The sequence below is a fragment of the Hippopotamus amphibius genome, chromosome X, assembly GCF_030028045.1.
Source record: "Hippopotamus amphibius kiboko isolate mHipAmp2 chromosome X, mHipAmp2.hap2, whole genome shotgun sequence".
NCBI classification, from domain to species: Eukaryota; Metazoa; Chordata; class Mammalia; order Artiodactyla; family Hippopotamidae; genus Hippopotamus; species Hippopotamus amphibius.
In genome coordinates, this window is record NC_080203.1 from 104,293,391 (window position 1) to 104,303,546 (window position 10,156).

The window sequence follows — 10,156 nt, forward strand, 5'->3', positions numbered from 1 at the left end:
ATCACTTTTCATTTTCTGTTTTAGCTTGGCATGAGCAAAAGTGACCCACTTTGAGATAAAATTATGGAGTTTAACTACAGCTTCAGATGTTCTGAGGCAGAATCAAGTATAATCCTTTTTCTGTGAGCTTTGCACAAAATTTGGGCTCTCTTCCTACAGCCTAAATTGCCACATTTCGCTTTTTGCATTTAGCTTGCTTTGAATTGATTAACACCAATGCACTCTGTCTCCTCCCTTTCTTGCTCCCTCCCAGATCCCTAAGAACTCAAATATGTGCATCTAGCACAGCAGCCATACATTTTTTAAAAAATCCAACAGAGCACACTCACGAGGAGAAGCAAGCTGTGAAATGTGTCTGAGGCCCGTTATCTCCTCCCTCTCATCCCTGTTTATTTCCTTTGGACATTTGCACAGGGGAGCCCAGGCTTTTGTGATTGCTGTAGTCCCAAAGACATTCCACTGGAGAAGTTGGCAACTGCCACTACAAACAGTCCTTCAGTCTGACTGGGGTCTTTCTCCAGTTTATTGCAGTTTGCAGTATTTTGCAGTGGTGAGCATGATAGTATTTTGATCAGCTGTGGCAAAGACAACGGAATAAAAAAAAAAATGGTAACAGCTTTCTGCTCTAAGATTTTTTTTTCCCCACCTGCACAAGAAGAGAAGCCGTTTCATTAAAACTGAGTTGATTGACCTTATAAAGCTTTCTCACTAGAGGCTAAGCTGGTAGCTAACAGATTCTGTTGCCTCAATATAGTGTGTCTCCTTAAGGGACTAGCAGCACATGCAATTTAGGGAGAAGAGAAGAGGGGGATATTGTTTACAAAGTCATCTACTACAAAGGCCATACTTAAGCAATACTATCTGACGGGCCTCCTCTGTGTACTCTGCAAGGGATGCCATGAGGAGTGGTGCTTTGAGGTGACATAATGGGCAAGACATATACTGCCCACAGCACTTGATTGCTATTAGGAAATGGCATTCTTAATAAAATTGTTTTTAAATGCCAGAGCCTTTTCATTTCCTGGGCATTATTAGTGTGTGCCTGACAATTACTGACAGCTAGTCAGAACACTGTTTGTGTTCTTTGCTCTCTGGGCATTTCCTAATTATGAATAATAATCCCATTAATCATGCACTTGAAACAAGTAAATTATCCCACAGAACATCATAATCAGTTGCATCAAAGAGCCTTCCAGGAAGCCCCCATGCGGCTCTGTCTCAGCTTCCCCATTTGCGGCTCTCCATGGGTACCCTCAGGAAGTCAGGAGTCAATGGCTGCCTCCTAGCACAGAAAGGCATCCATCAGCGGACACCTTTGCAGATGAAGCCACATCCTCTGAAACAACTGACTCTTATTCACTTATTTAGGTTTAATGGTAGCCTCATGACTCGTCAGACTTACCTTGCAGGTGACCACTAGGGTTTGCTGTAGGCTGACAGGGACCATTTGCTCCTTTTTCCAAAGCTTGCAAAGGACAGTTCCTTCTTTGGTGGCTACTAAGGATTCCTGACATTTACATTTCACCCCAGCTACCAGCTGGCCCTCCCTGTTGTATTTATATGTCCTGACCTTATCTGTAAGCATCCCACGGTCATTAAGTTATCCTCAGTCCACTGACAAAGGGAAAGTTGTTATTAAATTTACTCTGAGGAGCCTTCCAAGCTTCAAATTTCAGCAACAATTATTTTCTATAACCTTCCTCCTTTCCTCCCTTCCTAAATTTGTATTCTCATTTTGAGTGCTTGACTCCCTCAACCTGTAACATGTCTCACTCCCGGCCATTACTGGATGGTGCTGGAAATATCACCTTTCTTGAGATGTCACTGGAGTGGCAGGTCCCAGAAAATGGTAGTTCAAATTGTTTTTAATAATACATTTCTTATTCTCAGTATTTATTACCCCATGCTATTGGGGGTTTTATTCCCTCTTTCATAAGAAGAAAACAGAAAAAGCAGTAAAAAAAAAATAAAATAAAAAAGAAGAAAACAGAAAAAGCAAATTGACTTCAAAACCAGAGTCAGGACCACCAGCAACAGCAAGTGACACAGAGGCTGTTTGCACTCACAGTAAAGTGGAAGAGAAGGAAAGAAGGTAAAACATTCTGAAAGTGGTCATTCTATTAAATACAACATTTACTGTGACCCTCCTGGGCAGCAGGTACCCTGCCAGGCTCTGTAATATTTTGTTGTGTGCAGAGAAAAGGGAATGGGAAGGTATGAAGATGAAAAAGGCACCCTTTTTTGTTAGGGAACTCACACTTTGATCAAATAGAAGCTGAAATGTGACACAGAATTGACTCAAGTCACACACTGCCTCCAGTTCTGTGTTTACTAGATTGACTCCTCTAAACATTTGCACATGCTGGGTATCCAAATGGTATTTGACTGTAGAGAAGTGGTTGATGAATATTTAATAAAGCATCACAAAGCACTTATTACAGTTATGAGATTAACAGACAAGCTGGGGTTGCAGAAATTTAATGTGTGATCAGGTGTGGGAGCCAGACATACACACCGCTTAGATCTCCTTTCAGCAAAGAACTTGCTGTTCAGGTACAAGGGACACACTTGGCTGACAGCCTCCAGCTGCACTGCCTTCAGGATGCACCTAAGGTGTTAGGGACTGTATGTTTGTGTCCTCCTAAAATGTTGTGTCCTTCTCAAGTATTGAAATCCTAACCCTCAGTGTGATGGTATTAGACGACAGGGCCTTTGGAAAGTGATTAGGTCATGGGGGAAGAGCCCTCAAGAATGGGATTAGTGCCCTCATATACCATATCATACACAATACATAAGAGATTATTTCCTCTCTTTCTGCTCTCCATCATGTAAGAATACAATGAGAAGGTAGCTATCTTCAAGTGAGGAAGTGGGCCCTCACCACACATCACAACTGCCAGCACCTTGATCGTGGACTTCAACAGCCTCCAGAGCTATGAGAAATAAATGTCTGTTGCTTAAGCCACGCAGTCTGTGGTATGTTTGTTATAGCAGCCTGAATTGACTATGACATCTTTCCAGCTGATGCTTCATGCCCTTCCTGGAAAGTCCCCAGTCAAGGGCTGTCCAGAGTGGGATTACTAATATTTGGTCATTCCTGCCCATTACAAGGGTCTTCTTACAAGTAATCCTCATTCCCCAGCTCTCTACTGGGTTAGCTGAGACTTTACCACATCTGTATCGTGGACTAAGGCTCTCTCTACCCAATTCTGCTCTCTCTCTCTTTTTTTTTTTTTTTTAAAGAAAACAAAATCTTCCTCAGGCATTATTCCACAAGAATCTTCTTGTGCTCACAACACTGTCTCCATGTCTGCTTCTCAAAGGACCCCAATGATCCACTTTATCTGCCTCAACCTGTATCTAATTTAAAGAAAAAACACAAATGACTTAAAAATGAAGCCAGAGATTATAAAATGTCTACAAACTCATCTATCCCTATATAAATTTTCTTCCCTAGGAAAAGAAGATTTGTTTCTCTGGGAAAATCACCAGGCCCATATAAATGTATTTTAGGGGGAGTCTCAATTGGCAATCATGTAACAAGAGGGAGGTTTGGTAGAGACTATTCCAAGGGCAGGGAGTGCATTGCCACTGGAGAAAATAAGAGAAACTAAAAGTTTGTATATTTTTATCATTGGTATATGGCAAGTAATTTTTTTTTTTTTTACAATGTCAGTGATAAAATAGTTTTCCCTGTCATGGTGGAAAACTTCCACCTCCCACTGTGGTACACCATTGTAAACCTGTCAAAAAATAAATGTGAAATAGTCTTTCTTTTAATTACTTTCAACTATGAAGTCTCAAATTCTCCCTTTTCTGGTACCTTATTATAAAACTGGGAAAATCTTTTATTTTTGGATATTAAGTTTTTATCCTATATAAAACTCTAATATCACATTGTTTTAAAGATCTTAACAGTTAACAGTGGGATTGTGTGTCAAGGGGAATGGGGTGATATGGATTGTGGTCTGTTCCCCTTCTCACTCTTCCTCCCATCAGTGCAGTGCCTTATGAGTATGTGTATGTGTTGATGGGGTCTGGGTTTGGGATATCCCTTCTACCTCGTTCTTACTCTCGTAGCTCTGTCAGGCTTGGGAACAGGGAGGAAAAATCAAGGGCATAGAAAAGCTCACATGCAACTGTTGCCTACTGAAGCCATATGTCTCACTCTATCAATAATTTGGTTTGATTCTTTCTGTGGTTACTGGTATGTAGGTGGTGCAGGTGATACTCAGGGTGGGCATCACCTTTACCCAGGAAGACTCCAGTACCAAGGACCCCTAGAGAGCAGTAGTCCATTATCTCCTGTTGGCATCCTGCCAATACTCCATACTCCCAATCCCTTCTCTGGTCTGTCAGTGGCTTGGGAAACCCAGGAGCTCCTCTTGGAACCATAGGAACTGCTATTGTTCCATTCTCCAAAGACTACGGAAAACTGAGATGGAGTGAAGATGCTTCTGTATTTTTTCCCCAAGTCCTCCTACACCATGATCTCTTGAAGCCTTGCTGACCGCAACCACTGCAGTGGGAGTCCCATCTTCAGAAATCTCTAGATCAGAAAGTGGCATCAATCTTTCTGTTCACTGAGCCATGAACCTCCAAAGAACACCTATCTAACTATTTCCTAAAGTCTCTAATGACTCCCCTTAGGCTGTGGTACCAGGACATGCAGATCACAAAAAAGGAAAAGAGAACACAGTATCCCCTTCTTGCAGATTCAGCCAAAATTTGAGTGATTCTCTTAGAACAAACCCATCACTGTCACCACTTAGATTTAGAAGAAGAGTCAGAAAGGGAAAGGGGAAGAAGATGCCTTTCTTTGAACACCCTGCACGTTCCAAAAACTGTCCAGCATGACTTTCTTTCCTCCTGTTTCTAGATCTTAGCCAATTCTAGGATGAGAGGATACACGACAGAAGTAGAGCTGATTCTGTTGCCTCTAAATCCCTTGAAGAAGGTGGTGTTCAAAGAAAGGCTCTCTTGAGTTTAAGCTTATTCATAGTTTTTTAAAAAACACATCTTTATTGGAGTATAACTGCTTTATAATGTGGTGCTAGTTTCTGCTGTACAACAAAGTGACTCAGCTATATGTATACATATATCCTCATATTTCTTCCCTCTTGAGCCTGCCTCCCACCCTCTCTATCCCGCCCCTCTAGGTCATCACAAAGGACCGAGCTTATCTCTCTGTGTATGCAGCAGCTTGCCAGTAGCTATCTATTTTACCTTTGGTAGTGTATATATGTCATTGCTGCTCTCTCACTACGTCCCAGTTTCCCCTCCCCACCCCCATGTCCTCTAGTCCATTCTCTATACCTGCACCTTTATTCTTGCTCTGCCACTCTGTTCATCAGTACCATTTTTTCTAGATTCCATAGTCTTTTTTTTTTTTAACTAACTGTTTTTCTTCATAGCCAAGCCTGGACTAACAGGGAAAATGCCACTCAACATTCCATTACTCTAATTTGTTATCTACAAAATGAGTGATCAGACAAAATAATCCCTAAGAGTTTCTTTCATTTCCAACATTGTGCGAGTCAGATCTCTCTTACCAAAATTAGCATTAGGTCACTCCATCCCCATTGAAACTATATTTACTCATCACACATCTGTTGATATATCACATCACTACATAATTTGTTCACATATGTCTCTCCCTATTACACTATAAGTTCCTCGATGGCAGCAGAACTGTTTTATTCTTGTTGTGTCTCTGTCACATAAACTCTCAATAAATCTTGTCTGAAGGAATGCAAATTACAGATAACTGTCAGTAGCGGCTTGTGGATAAAAAATGTATCAGTGAATAAACCAATGTTTGTTATTCCCTTCTTATGAGCCTAGCCCCATGCTATGATTCTGGAAGCTTGACAGGAAATGGAAGACACAGTTCCTGATCTCATGAAGCACAAACTAACTGGGGAAAAAATGAAACTAAGGAAGACACAAGAGTTGGAGAAGTTTTCTTAGAAAATGTATTAGTGAGAAAACTGTAAGACACTGATGAAAGAAATTGAAGATGGAAAGATATACCATGTTCTTGGATTAGAAGAAACAATATTGTCAAAATGACTATACTACCAAAGCAATCTACAGATTCAATGCAACCCCTATCAAATTACCAATGGCATTTTTCATAGAAATAGAACAAAATTTTTTAAAACATGTATGGAGACACAAATGAGCCTGAATAGCCAAAGTAACCTTGAGAAAGAAAAATGGAGCTGGTGGAATCAGGCTCCCAGACTTCAGACTACACTACAAAGCTACAGTCATCAAAACAGTATGGTACTGGCACAAAACCAGAAATATAGGTCAATGGAACAGGATAAAAAGCCCAGAAATAAACTCACACCTATGGTCAATTAATCTATGACAAAGGAGGCAAGATTACACAATGGAGAAAAGACAGTCTCTTCAATAAATGGTGCTGGGGAAACTGGGCAGCTACATGTAAAACAATGAAGTTAGAACATTCCCTAACACCATATACAAAAATAAACTCAAAATGGATTAAATACCTAAATGTAAGGCCAGATACTATAAAACTCTTAGAGGAAAACGTAGGCAGAACACTTTGACATAAATCAAAGCAATATATTTCTCAATTCATCTCCTACAGTAATGGAAATAAAAACAAAAAAAACAAATGGGACCTAATTAAACTTAAAAGCTTTTGCCTAGCAAAGGAAATCATAAACAAGACAAAAAGACAACCTACAGAATGGGAGAAAATATTTGCAAATGATGTGACCCACAGGAATTAATCTTCAAAATTTACAGATAGCTCACGCAGCTCAATAAAAAAAAAAACCAAAACCCAATCAAGAAAAGGGCAGAAGACCTAAATAGGCATATCTCAAAGAAGAAATACAGATGGCCAAGAGGCACATGAAAAGATGCTCAACATCACTAATTATTAGAGAAATGCAAATCAAAACTACAATGAGGTATTACCTCAAACCAGTCAGAACGGCCATCATCCAAAAGTCTACAAACAATAAATGCTGACGACAATGTGGAGAAAAGGGAACCCTCCTACACTGTTGGTGGGAATGTAAATTGGTACAGCCACTACTAGAGAACAGTATGGGGATTCCTTAAAAACTAAAAATAGAGCTACCATATGACCCAACAATCATAATCCTGGGCATATATCCAGAGAAAAACATGGTTCAAAAGGATACATGCATCCCAATGTTCATTGCAGCATTGTTTATAATAGCTAAAACATGGAAGCAACCTCAATGTCCATCGATGGAGGAATGGATAAAACGTTGTACACACACACACACATATATATGTATATATACATATATATACACACACAAACACATATACATACGTAATGGAATACTACTTAGCCATTAAAAAGAATGCAATAATGTCATTTGCAGCAACATGGATGGACCTGGAGATTATCACACTAAGTGAAGTAAGTCAGACAAAGACAAATACCATATGATATCACTTTATATGCAGAATCTTAGAGGAAATGATACAAATGAATCTATATACAAAACATAACAGACTCACAGACTTACAAAATGAACTTATGGTTACCAGGGAGAAAGGGTGGGGCGAAGTTAGGGAGTTTGGAATCGACATGTACACACTGCTGTATTTAACATAGATAATCAATAAGGACCTACTGTATAAGCACAGGGAACTCTGTTCAATATTCTGTAATAACCTAAATGGGAAAAGAATCTCAAAAAGAATAGATATATGTATATGTATAACTGAATCACTCTGCTGTACACCTGCAACTAACACAATATTCTTTTTTTTTTTTTTTTGGTTTACACAGAAGCTCTATTTTTTGACTATTTCTTTACAAACATCTACCCAGTGACAACTCCAACATATGTGTCTCAAGCTCGAATCCACCTAAAGAAATTTAGGTTCATATTTCTGACTCTATAGGATACATGTCCTCAAAAGGCCTATTACGTCTCAGAGGCAACTTTTCCCTCTGCAATCCTGAACCCTCACCTAATCACTTTTTCTTCTCATATTCACATGGAGCATATCTCTGAAACCATGGGTCTGTTTTCCCTTCACAATGGAACTATGTACTAGATTTCAGTTTCCAAGTGCTCAGTAGAAAGCTTTTGATAGATGCATCCAAGTAGTTAGGGATATTTCGGTGGTATGTGATGGGCTCGGGATGATAGAATGTGTTATCTCCACAGTGTGGATAGGGGCTGGAACTAATCTAGTTGATCCTGGGACATCCTAAGACTCTCAGAATCTCAAACAGTTCAGCCCGACACTGCAGAAGTCTCCCCAGTTGGAGGACTCCCTGAGAGCTGTAACTCTCCCAAGGGAAAGGATACAGCTCTTGAGTTAAACTGGGCAGCTGAGAGGTGTGTCGCAGCATCTTCTCCATGATGGCCATGGAAAGAAGGTTTGCATTCAGACTGGGAGCAGTGGCTCAGGGAAGGCAGGATGGCCTTGAGTTGGGAGTCCATGATCCCACACTGATCTAAGAACAGTTCTTGGAGGGTGGCTGCAACTTTCTCCAGCAGAACTGGGAGGAGCTCAGGACTAGAGTATGTCAGAGAGATGCCACTCAGATCCAGGGCCTTTAGCTGACTGATGTTTGGACATTGGGACAGATGGGTCAAATCTGAATCTGTAAGGAAGCAGTGAGTTATTGCAAGCGTGTCCAAGGGGGTTGTCAAGCACCTGAGCATCTGTTCCAGGCAGCCTTCAAGGTAGCAGGGAGATTCCAGATGGGGGTTGTCAAGCACCTGAGCATCTGTTCCAGGCAGCCTTCAAGGTAGCAGGGAGATTCCAGATGGAGGTACTGGAGGTGGTGCAGCCTGAGGAACTGAGATGTAATTTGGACAACGTGCTATTCCTCTTGTTCCTCAAGTGCAGATATGTGGATGTGGAAGAGAAGGAGTCTCTGCACATTTTTCATCTGACCCAGGGGAGGAGCAAACATGGCCAGGGTGGACAAATGCTAACACAACATTCTTCATCAACTATACTCCAATATAAAGAAAAAGAAAAAAAGAAAACTTACGAGAGATCAAAATGCAAATGTACTTCCAGCCATATTCTCTACTGTGATAAGATGTGAAATAAGTGCTCTTCCACAGGGGGTGAAAACACAATCATTTATAATTGAGGACCCCCACATCACAAACACCACATACCCATTACTTGTTGGTGCAGCCTGGTAAGGTAGTAAAATGCTGCAATTAAGCCCACAGTCTCCAGAGCCATACCTTCCTCACCACACCTTATTAGCTCTGTGGTGTTGGTAAGGTTAATAAAGCTCTGTGTGCCTTAGCTTCTTCCTATGTAAATGGGAATAGAATTTTCCTCATCAGGTTGTTGTAAGCAACACATAAGGAAATACAAATAAAGAACATGGCTTGGCACCTATTTACCATAATATCAATTTTGCCCTCCTTATTACTGAATATATCACACTCCTGAGGTTGTGAAAACGCTAATACAAGATTTGTGTTAATCTTAAACAACTAAAACATCAGTCCTTGGTAGCAGTTACACACACACATACCATGCACACGCACCCATGCACACACAAGGTTTGCCCATTGGTCTCCTGACTCCAGGGAGTATCTTTTATGTTACTTTGAATTCTCTTTTAGGTATTTCACATATGTCTGTTTCATTAGGATTGGTTTTTAGAGATCTATCTTATTCTTTTGTTTGGAATATATTTCCCTGTTTTCTTCGTTTTCCTTCACTCTCTGTGTTGGGGTCTGCACATTAGACAAAATAGTCACCTCTCCCAGTCTTCACAGACTGGCCTTGTACAGGAGAAGACAATCTGCTCAGCGAGATTTGGGTTGTTTCTCAAACCTCTGTGCTATTCCAAAGCACTGTCTTGTTCTTAGCAGCCCCCAGGCCTCTGGAGTCTGCCAGCACCTGTTAGTGCTCTGAGACAGGCAAGAGTGAAGTGGCTCCCTTGAACAGCAGCAAGAAACGTCGGTGTTCTGGAAGTGTGGTCCAACTCCTTTGATCCTCAAGGAAGAAGCTTGGAGCTGGAGTTTATCACCTATTTGCTCTGCCCTGAACTGGCAGAGGAGCTGTAGAGCACGCCCCCGAGATCTTTCCAACTGCTGCTTTGCTCCCTGTAGCCTCTGCGACCTGGCATCTGTTAGGCCCTGTCAGC

The 10,156-nt window shown here is 40.9% G+C and overlaps 1 pseudogene; it reads right to left on the minus strand.

The window, feature by feature from the left end:
- Window positions 1–8,218: 8,218 nt before the first annotated feature.
- On the minus strand, window positions 8,219–8,953 carry LOC130841552 (PRAME family member 12-like; annotated as a pseudogene).
- Between the last annotated feature and the right edge of the window lie 1,203 nt (window positions 8,954–10,156).